Genomic DNA, 11,395 nt, shown 5'->3' on the forward strand with positions numbered 1-11,395 from the left:
GCTAAAGTGTAAATTAAGGCGGGGACTCGACGAGTAGGTAGTCCGACTCGCTGAGTCGGAGCGGGATTTGGTCGAGGGTTAAGTGACCAACTCGCCGAGTCAGTAGCTGGGACTCGACGAGTTGATGCTGAAAGGAGAAAACCCTAATCCCGGGGGTTGTGCCCTATATAAAGAACATATCATCCCTTCTCCAGCCTCCTTACCACCCTTGAGAGCCTAAAAACCCTAGAAATTGAGTGGAACTCCATTGATAGTGAAATGGAGCTTTGGGAAAGGAAATCTTGAAAAGGGAACTTGAAGACTAAGGGATTACAGCAAGGGAGTGGTATAGATTCGAGGACTACTTTAGTGGGAGCTTGCATTGGAGGTAATAGATCTGTTCTTGAGCTTTTGTGCATCTAGATTTATCAATTGTGGGGTTTTTGGCGCATAAATGAGGTCCATCTCGAGTTTGGTGTAAGATCTGAGGTTGCTACCTCAGATCTAGGCTTGTAATGACCCTAGGAGACATAAAGTCTATGTTCAAGAGATGTAGGTGAAGTTATTTTGTCCCAAACCTTAACCCAAGAGTGTATTATGCTTAGATCTCTTTGGATTCACGTAAAGTTTGCCACTTTACGTGATGGATGGGTTGTAGGGGAGTGGATCTATGGTTTGGAGCCCCTGCATGGCTTAGAAAGCCACTGCATGGATTAAGAACTAGAGGTACTCGACGAGTCACATGGGTGAACTCGGCGAGTTGGATGAAGATAGATAGGAACTCGACGAATTGGAAGAACAACTCGGCGAGTATGTTGAATGTTGCCTTGGACTCGGCGAGTCTGTTCTTGGGCTCGGCTAGTCTGGTCGTGGAGTCCTAAACTTTTTGGTTGAGCTGTGAATCGGTGAGTCGAGGGACGACTCGATGAGTTGAGAGAGAAAGGACTCAGAGTTTGTTGGACTCGGAGAGTTGAGTCATGGACTGGGAGTTCTGAGTATAGGGACTCGACGAGTCAGCGGGTTGACTCGATGAGTAAAGTCAGTCTGGAAGATTGACTTTGACTGAGGACTTTGACTTTGACCAAGAGTTGACCAGTTGACCTCCGTTGGTATTTTGGTAAATGTTGGTACTTATGGAGCTCAGTCTTTTGGTATTAATCAGTGGTGGAGTTCGTGTCGGAGGTTGGAGCAGCGTGATCTTATTTTTTCAGTCATCACTGGCGAGGTAAGTTATCATCACTATATCAACAGGGTCTACGGCACCAAGGCCGACCCTTTTATTGGAATGTAATCCGGGTATCGTTGTTATGTTATTGCTTTGCTATGTTTGCATCCTGGTAGTTAGGATGGTATATGTTAGAGACCTGGTTAAGGTCGGTATCCTGGTATACAGGATGATGCTATGCTAGTGACCGGTTAGGTCCGTATCCTGGTTAGGATGGTGTTATGTTTGTGATCTGCTAGATCAGTTGATTGGATGTGAATTGTTATATGATTGTATGTTTATGTGCACATGGTTGTTGGACTGGGGTTGGGTTGAGGCGGGTCCTAGTTTGTGTTGTAAGCCAACATACCCAGGGCGGACCGGTTATCCCGAAGGCCCAGCGAGCGGTCTGGATAGGCTGTAGGCCCCAAAAGGGCAGACCAGACGTGCCGAGGCTCGGGGAGTGGACCAGGCCGATTGAAGGCCTGGTGCGAGCGAACCAGTCATACCGTAGACTCAGAGAGTGGACCAGGTGGATTGAAGGCCCGGTGCGAGCGGACCAATCACACTGTAGACTCGATGTATATGGCTAGACTCAGAGAGTGGACCAGGTGGATTGAAGGCCCGGTGCGGACGGACCAATCACACTGTAGACTCGATGTGCATGGCTGTTATGTGTTCTGTTATGATATGATATGTTATGTGTATGGTATATGTGGTTGGTATTTTGGGGGTATCTCACTAAGCTTTCGGGCTTACAGTTATGGTTTAAATGTTTCAAGTACTTCAGGAGACCGTGGCAAGGCAAAGACATGATCGTACCGCTCCTCATGTTTATGTTTTATGATATGGTTCTGGGAAGACTCTGATAATAATTGTATTGAAAACCTTTTTGTGATAACTTAATGAAACTGGGTTGTTTTGAAAATTTTTAATTGGTTGGAATTTTTAGAGCGTTACAAGTTGGTATCAGAGCCTTGGTTTGAGTGAATTGAAGGAACATTCGTGTGAATCCAGTCTCAAATCAAGGAGAGTTTTCAAAAAGAGAATTTAAAATGGTTTTCAAAATGAGTAAAGGAGGACGCGAAGGTACAATCAGACGGAGCCAGTAAGTAACCCCAAAATACCATACAAGTTATTTGTTTATGAGATCTGATAGAACAACATGCTAGTACTAGGCTAGGGATCTTCAGGAATTGCATGAGAGAGTTGCCTGATTTATGAAGCCTGGTAGCCTAGGGTTTCTTTTTGTATGAGATTTCCAGTGTTCCTCTAGGAGTGAGGGTTGAGTGCTTGTTATGTCGGTTCTTCACTAGGGTGTTGTGGTGATACTTGATATAAATATGGGTAGGTGTGGAAGGTAGTATGGGCCTCTACTACTGAAAGCACAGGACCCATACACGTATCAAGGAAGTCACAACTCCTAGGGCTGGGTTGAGAGTCGATTATCGGGTTAATGAGATGCGTCTGATGTTTTGCGGTAATTTCAGTATGGTGGTTACGAGGCATGCTGGGAGCGGATCCGGATCAGGAGCAGGAGCAGGAGAGGGCGGCCAGGGTGGGTCAGTACCGCCCGAGGTTATTGGTTAGATGAGCACAGACGAGTTGGATGCTAGGATTCATGAGATCCTGCATGATGAGGTTGCTGCTATGTTCCGGGCCGAGTTGCTGGAACTGTTTGGGTCGATCAAGACCGCCATGGTCGAGTATTTTGATGAGCGTTATGCAACTCTTACAAAGACGGCTGCCGCGGTGGCTACAACGGCTGTAGCAGCAGCAGGGGGAGGAACCGATAGAGGTTTTCAGTATCGGGACTTCGATAATACGAAGCCCCCTACGTTTGATGGAGTTCAGGATCCAATTGTTGTTATGCGATGGTTGTCAGATGTGGAGGGATGTTTCTTCACATGTTCATGCCCTACTGATCAGAGGGTGAGGTATGCTCTTAACCTGTTGAGGCTCGGGGCGAAGGATTGGTGGAGGTTGACTACTGGGTCATATTCGGATGCGCAGAGGGCTGCGGTTTCGTGGGATCAGTTCTGGGAGATGTTCAGTACCCGTTATGTTCCACGGGTTGAGAGGGAGAGGTTGGCTCAGGAGTTCTTGGAACTGAAGCAGGATTCAGAGTCGGTGACGGAGATCACCAGGATGTTCACTGAGACGGCGATGTTTTTCCTAGAGTTTGCTTCGGAGCAGGCTCAGATGTCCTGATATCTGAGTATGCTCAAGAGGGATATCAGGCAGTTTGTGTCTATGCAGAGGTACGATACCTTGCTGGAGTTGCAGGAGGTCGCTCGGCGGCATGAGTTGGAGATTGACTTACAGTTGAGAGAGCAGAGGCAGGCCCCGACACAGTCGCAGCCGGCACCGAAACGATCCAAGACCATTGATACTAGGTTGGGTGATCAGAGCAGCCACACTTGTGGGAAGTGCGGGAAGGGTCACACTGGAGTTTGTAGGTTCGGTGGTGCGTGCCGCAAGTGCGGGAGAGAGGGGCATTATGCGAGGGATTGTCGTCAGTCAGCCCCAGTTCAGGATATGAGGATTTGTTATCAGTGTCATCAGGTTCGTCACATGAGGGCCAACTGTCCGCATCTTGCTGCAGGACCGGTGCAGGCTCCAGCACCGGCCACTTTGAGGGTTACGGGTGGAGGTCAGGGTGGAGCAGAGCCCCCGAGGGCTCAGGGGCGTGCTTTTCAGCTTATAACAGAGGAGGTCAGGGCAGAGCCGAATGCAGCTGCGGGTATGTTTCTTTTTTAGTCTTGTTCGCATAATTTATGGTTTTGTATCCGTTCGATCTTTCGGGTTTATGGTATTATTGAGGGGTCGGTAGTTAGAGAATTGAAATCAGTTAGCATCCAAGGGATTGATGGTCAGATTTTGGTTGATTGATCTTGTTGTCGGGTATAGCAATTGCGATTTGAGAAGTGTTCAGCGAAGAGTCGAACTCCCTTAGAGTTCGAGATGTGTGATGTCGGAAAAGTGATTTTGTGGAGGTTGCTCGTTTTTATTTAGTTCAAGTAAAAGAGAATTTGTTGAGTAAGAATGTTTAAGTGATGTCGGTTAGGTCACCAGTGGTTAGAGTCAGTGCTCTAAGTGGGGAGAATTGGAAAATTCTCAGGAGGATCGACAAGTATTTGAGGTTGATTAGTTGTTTGGAAGTCAGAGGTGTTTCAGTCAGCCAAGAGTGTGGGCTGGTATGAGTAAGTGGTAGACTAGTGGGGGCAGGGAGCAGACCACGGATTCAGGGTAGATAGTGTTTGATGTTAGGCCTGGGTTTAGGCCATGGAAAGGATTCCAGGATCGGAACGAGAGTTCGAAACCCCTAAGGGGCTAGAACAGTATGATCGGGAAGGATTCCCTGGAAGGGTAGTTGGAATGATGTATGATAGTTGAGTAGACCGGGAAGACTGAAGGTCGGAAGGCTTACCAGTCAGGTCGAAGGCTCGGGAGAACGGTCCAGACAGGCTGAAGGCCCAGAGAGACGGTCCAAACATGCTGAAGGTTCTGAGAACGGTCCAGACAGGCTAAAGGCCCAGGAGGGCGGTCCAGACATGCTGAAGGTTCCGAGAGTGGTCCAGATAGACTGAATGCCTGGAGGGGCGGTCCAGCCATGCTGAAGACTCTATGCGTGTTAGTGGATCGGTATGAGGAGAATGAGGAAATGCGTCGCCAGGGAATGATGATTGATATGGTCTGGCCCCAAGTGTTGATCAAGTTAGTGGAAAGCAGTGCATGGACTCGAGAGTCCTTGCGAGCAGATTCAGAGCATGTGCGATGCACAGAATAACAGTTACTCTACAAGGGATAGTGTAGAGCGGGGTGTGTACACCGTGGCACTTGTCTGAAGTGGCAAGGTTGGCAAGTAGATTTCCTTGGATAAGGAAAGGGAAAGATATGTAACTCCGGGAGGGAGTGCTAGTTCACGGAAGTGGAAGCAGTAGTGAGAATGGATGATTGAGAGTATTTCAATTATGATTGTTGAGCACTGTGATAATACCAGTGGTATGGAAGCACATCCGAATTGGGTGTCTGTTGAGGTTGCGGATGAATTTTCGGTGGTATAGAACCAGAGGAGTTCGGAAGGGAGGCAAGGATGGAGCCTTGGATTTTCAGTATGGTTGTGATCAGGAGGTTATGTATGTAGCGGTAATTCATCATGGGTATGTTTGGAGGTATCATCAGCGTATCGGTTTTTCCAGCCCGAGGATGTTAGAGCAGGTTCAGCAAGTGATTATGTGATTTAGAACGATGGAAGTACCATCGGGTGATCATTGGCTAATAAGGGTTGTTAGCAGAGAAAGAAGTCGGTGGCCGGCTTGAAGCAGTTGTCATGACTCTGTGAGAAAGAGTTGGTCTTTATAAGGGTTTGATGGCAGTGTTTGGAAGAACCTGAGTTGATTGAGAATCGGAGTCTGCAGTATGAGGGTTTGTTCTGAAGTGTATGCAGCAGTAGGCTTCGAGGACGAAGCCTAATTTAAGTGGGGGAGATTTGTAACATCCCAAAAATTTAGAAGTATTGTTCAAGGGCTAAAGTGTAAATTAATTCGGGGACTCGACGAGTAGGTAGTCCGAGTCGGAGCGGGATTTGGTCGGGGGTTAAGTGACCAACTCGCCGAGTCAGTAGTTGGGACTCGACGAGTTGATGCTGAAAGGAGAAAACCCTAATCCCGGGGGTTGTGCCCTATATAAAGAACATATCATCCCTTCTGCAGCCTCCTTACCACCCTTGAGAGCCTGAAAACCCTAGAAATCGAGTGGAACTCCATTGATAGTGAAATTGGAGCTTTGGGAAAGGAAATCTTGAAAAGGGAACTTGAAGACTAAGGGATTACAGCAAGGGGGTGGTATAGATTCGAGGACTACTTCAGTGGGAGCTTGCATTGGAGGTAATAGATCTGTTCTTGAGCTTTTGTGCATCTAGATCTATCAATTGTGGGGTTTTTGGGGCATAAATGAGGTCCATATCGAGTTTGGTAGGCGTTGTAATGACCCTAGGAGACATAAAGTCTATGTTCAAGAGATGTAGGTGAAGTTCTTTTGTCCCAAACCTTAACCCAAGAGTGTATTATGCTTAGATCTCTTTGGATTCACGTAAAGTTTGCCACTTTACGTGATTGATGGGTTGTAGGGGAGTGGATCTATGGTTTGGAGCCCCTGCATGGCTTGGAAAGCCACTGTATGGATTAAGAACTAGAGGTACTCGGCGAGTCACATGGGTGAACCCGGCGAGTTGGATGAAGATAGACAGGAACTCGACGAATTGGAAGAACAACTCGGCGAGTATGTTGAATGTTGCCTTGGACTCGGCGAGTGTGGCCATGGAGTCCTAACCTTTTTGGTTGAGCTGTGAATCGGTGAGTCGAGGGACAACTCAGTGAGTTGAGAGAGAAAGGACTCAGAGTTTGTTGGACTCGACGAGTCTTGGGGCGACTTGACGAGTTGAGTCGTGGACTGAGAGTTCTAAGTATAGGGACTCGACGAGTCCGCGGGTTGACTCGGCGAGTAGAGTCAGTCTGGAAGGTTGACTTTGACTGAGGACTTTGACTTTGACCAAGAGTTGACCAGTTGACCTCCAGGGGTATTTTGGTAAATATTGGTAATTATGGAGCTCAGTCCTTTGGTATTAATCAGTGGTGGAGTTCGTGTCGAAGGTTGGAGCAGCGTGATCTTATCTTTTCAGTCATCAGTGGCGAGGTGAGTTATCTTCACTATATCAACAGGGTCTACGACACCAAGGCCGGCCCTTTTATCGGAATGTAATCCGGGTATCGTTGTTATGTTATTGCTTTGCTATGTTTGCATCCTGGTAGTTAGGATGGTATATGTTAGAGACCTGGTTAAGGTCGGTATCCTGGTATATAGAATGGTGCTATGCTAGTGACCGGTTAGGTCGGTATCCTGGTTAGGATGATGTTATGTTTGTGATCTGCTAGATCAGTTGATTGGATGTGAATTGTTATATGATTGTATGTTTATGTGAACATGGTTGTTGGACTGGGGTTGGGTTGAGGCGGGTCCTGCTTTGTGGTGTAGGCCAACATACCCAGGGCGGACCGGTTATCTCGAAGGCCCGGCGAGCGGTCTGGATAGGCTGTAGGCCCCAAGAGGGCGGACCAGACGTGCCGAGGCTCGGGGAGAGGACCAGGCCGACTGAAGGCCCGGTACGGGCGGACCAGTCATACTGTAGACTCAGAGAGTGGACCAAGTGGATTAAAGGCTCGGTGCGGGTGGACCAATCACACTGTAGACTCAATGTATATGGCTAGACTCAGAGAGTGGACGAGGTAGATTGAAGGCCCGATGCGGGTGGACCAATCACACTGTAGACTCGATGTGCATGGTTGTTCTGTGTTCTGTTATGATATGACATGTTATGTGTATGGTATATGTGGTTGGTATTTTGGGGGCATCTCACTAAGCTTTCGGGCTTACAGTTGTGGTTTAAATGTTTCAGGTACTTCAGGAGACCGTGGCAAAGCAAAGGCGTGATCGTACCGCTCCGCATGTTTATGTTTTATGATATGGTTCTGGGAAGACTCTGATAATAATTGTATTGATAACCTTTTTGTAATAACTTAACGAAACTGGGTAGTTTCGAAATGTTTAAATTGGGTGGAATTTTTAGAGCGTTACACTACGTGCACTCCCTTTGTCACCTCACTCAGGTACAACATCTTGATCTTTCTTTATTTTACAAATAAAAATCGATCCATCTGTTCTTTATAACATCGATTCATCTATTCTTTATAACATGGATTCATCTGTTCTATATAACTTCCTTATTCGTCTGTTCTTTAATTAAGCAATGACAGGTTTACTTTTTATATTAAACAACATCTACTTTTTGTAAAACAAGAACATATGAATAATCCATTCCATTACCTTGCTGATTCCTACGGTGTTCATCCCATTTCATGATACCATAACCGAACACAGACCTTTAGTTGTCATGTTTGTTTTCCAAATATTTATTTATTGAATTTCCAGATGTTTTGGGTGATTCAAAAGAAAGACCGGTATGATCCTGATGTATATCTATACAAAGACTTGATTATCACTTTATCTAAATCTTAAAAAATGGATGAGGTAATGAAGCTATGGGAAAGCATGAAAAAGGAAATTAATTTATATCCTGATTCTTAAACATGCATAGAAGTGATTCGTGGTGCATTTAGTTGTTCATTTCATTAGTAATATTCTACAAAGCGTGATGATTTGTGTGTGCCCTGAAGTTGTTTGACGAAATGTCTAGTACAAATCTATTAGAATTCATTAATGCCCACCATGTGTTTGATGTAATTACTAAACCAAAAGTACAACAAATTATCTCTATTAATGTTATTATTTGTGTACTATAATGTTATTACTTAGTGATCAACTAACTGAAATATTAGAATAGCTATCTTACTTCATCATCAGGTGTTATTCTCATCTTTAACTGTTTCATTCTTTAAGAATATTTTGCGTCTAATGTATTTTTCTATTTGAATAGTGTGTAAGGAGTATTATATTCTTGCAGAATCACATAGGAATGATTCTGCCAGAATTATAGTTCTAGTATAATCACATAAGAATGATTATGGTAAAATCACACAAGAATGATTTTTCTAGGGTTTTATTGCAACTGGATTAATCTTTTATCATGATTTTTGTCATAATTTATAGTTTTATTCTTTTAGAATGCACAGAATTTAGAATGCTCATGGTGAATGTATAAAATGTTACTCTTACATATTCGATTTCATGGCAGTTATTCTCATCGAATACTCGATTTGAAGGAAGTTATTCTCAAAGAATGTGTGAAAGGAACCTGATGATCAAGTGTTGGAAGGTTGGATGATGGCATGTGGGATGAAGATAAACAATGGGTAATGATCTTCACAAAAGAAAGCATTGGCATAATAATTGACAATATAATGATACGAATATATATTATAGTATATATTCTGGTAGAATATTCAGTTACAATAATATACCAATTGTGTTTGTTTTGTTATTAATGAGTGTTTCATTATGATAGAATAGTATATTAAGATTTTTATTTTTTAAGAATGTGATGACAAAATTTTAACTTGTATTAAAAAAATTGTTATTCTTAGAAAGTTCATTCAATCAAAAAATGTTGTTATTTCGTTTGAAGAATGATATAATCTAATATTCATTCTATAAGAATATGTATTCTGTCATTCAATCAAAACATGTATTCTATAAGAATATGTATTCTGACATTCTCATAGAATATAACATTCTAAAAAAATGTCATCCTGACAGAATAAATTCGCTCATTATAAAAATACGTTGGAATTAATATTGAATAAGATTTTCAGATTTTTAAAATTAGGAGATCTAATTATCCCTTAATTTCCAAAAATTTCCTTTTTTAAATATAGTTAATTGTCCAGAATACCCTTATGGTGAAATTTGTGTGATTAAATTGATTATTTTTAATTAGTTAATAAATATAGAACCCTTACTTAAATTATCCCAAATGATTGGCTCAGAATCAATTTCATAGGCACATAATACTTAGTAAAAACAAAATTACCTAACCATATATATATATATATATATATATATATATATATATATATATATATATCTTCCTTCTTAATAAAAGATTCCATATTCCACGTGTCATTCATCTCAGTGCAGATTTTGCCCATTGTTAATTTACCCTTTTGCCCTTTCGTTTAAATGTGAAATACATATTCTGCCTTTTCTTCCTCACCTAGAAACTTTCAATGCTAAATAACTCGTCTTATTATCTCTCTCATTATTCAGTAAAATCAGTTGCACAATTACATCCCTTTCCTTATAAATCGCAATAAATTAACATCTAAAATCAAATCTGCTATGTTAATTAGTATCTTTTCCTTTTCTTCTTTCTTCTTCTCTTGTTGTTTCTTCCCATGGATACCGTTACACGAGCATAAATTTCAGAAAGCCAAAAACAAAAATCGATTTCGTCGTTTGGCATACACGTACTCATTTGAATCAGCCGCTTGAAGGATTCCACATCTCCTTATATCAACCTGCAGTCATAACCGATGGTTCCATTTCTGAGTTTGATTTTGGCATTTGGTGACCTTCTTTTTTCAATTTGTGGCGGTCAACAGATCATTAGGTCGTCACCGCCTTTATCAATTCGGGAACACCATTTGATTTTTGAAGCTTAGCTATGGATAATCGAGGTATTTAGGTACGGATAGACCGTACAAGAATCCAACATAGTATAATCAGATGCAACTGAAATCTCCTGCTATAATTTTCTTTTCGTTCATTGTTGCTTAAAGTGGTTTCATGAATCCTAATCCGCCACCATGTGTTTTCTTTAATTTTTACTCATTATCTGCATCGAATCCTTTTCTTCTTGCATCGTGGCGTTATTTCTCAACGAGTTCATAAGGGAGAAAGAGGGGTTTTCCCTCTTATTTGTAGCCCTAAAATATTGATAAGCTCATCAACTGGGTCGAATTCTCTTCTCAACTCAATATATTCATCTTCTTTCTTACTAACTTGGGTTGGCAGGTATGTGTTGTGTTTATGCCTTTGTGTTCAGATTATGGATTTGTTCATATATTATAATTTCATATCTTTCCTTTATACCCTTCTTGAAGCAAAGAGTTAAAATTGATACCGCCAAAGACGTCCTTTGGCTGCTAAATAGGTATAATGTGTCTGTATTTTCTAATCTCTATTGATTTTCTTGTAGGGTTACGTTTTTCTGATTTGCAATTTGTGTGTGAGTAGGTGAAATATTTATTGTTGGTAAGGCTGATATGAACTTACAAAATACACTATGAAGAAGTTGCTAAAAATGAAATCCTGACCCTAATTTCAAACTTGTTGCTGAGGAAGTTGCAGGTAATGAAAAACGATGTCCCTACTTATTTATATTTTGCATTCCTTAATGACTATGATGCTCTAGGTGATGTGTATGAAATGAAAACTGATTTCAAACTTTTATTACTTATGTAAAATATTGATTAGTAGTATAAGCACCATACCTAATTTTGAATTAGCCATATGTTGATAGGTTTTGGGGATATTTTGTTCTTTCTAGTAATTGATCCATTTGGTGCTAGCTGTGTGGAATTCGTTGGGCTATTATTCATAATCATAGTCAAAATGTGTTCATATTTATATTTGTTTTCCTGGAGCTATCTGGTATAACTAATCTATGTTAGTTGCTATTTTGGCGAATATCAT

This window comes from Lactuca serriola, chromosome 4, assembly GCF_051521515.1.
Source record: "Lactuca serriola cultivar US96UC23 chromosome 4, Lser_US96UC23_V15, whole genome shotgun sequence".
Taxonomy (NCBI): domain Eukaryota; kingdom Viridiplantae; phylum Streptophyta; class Magnoliopsida; order Asterales; family Asteraceae; genus Lactuca; species Lactuca serriola.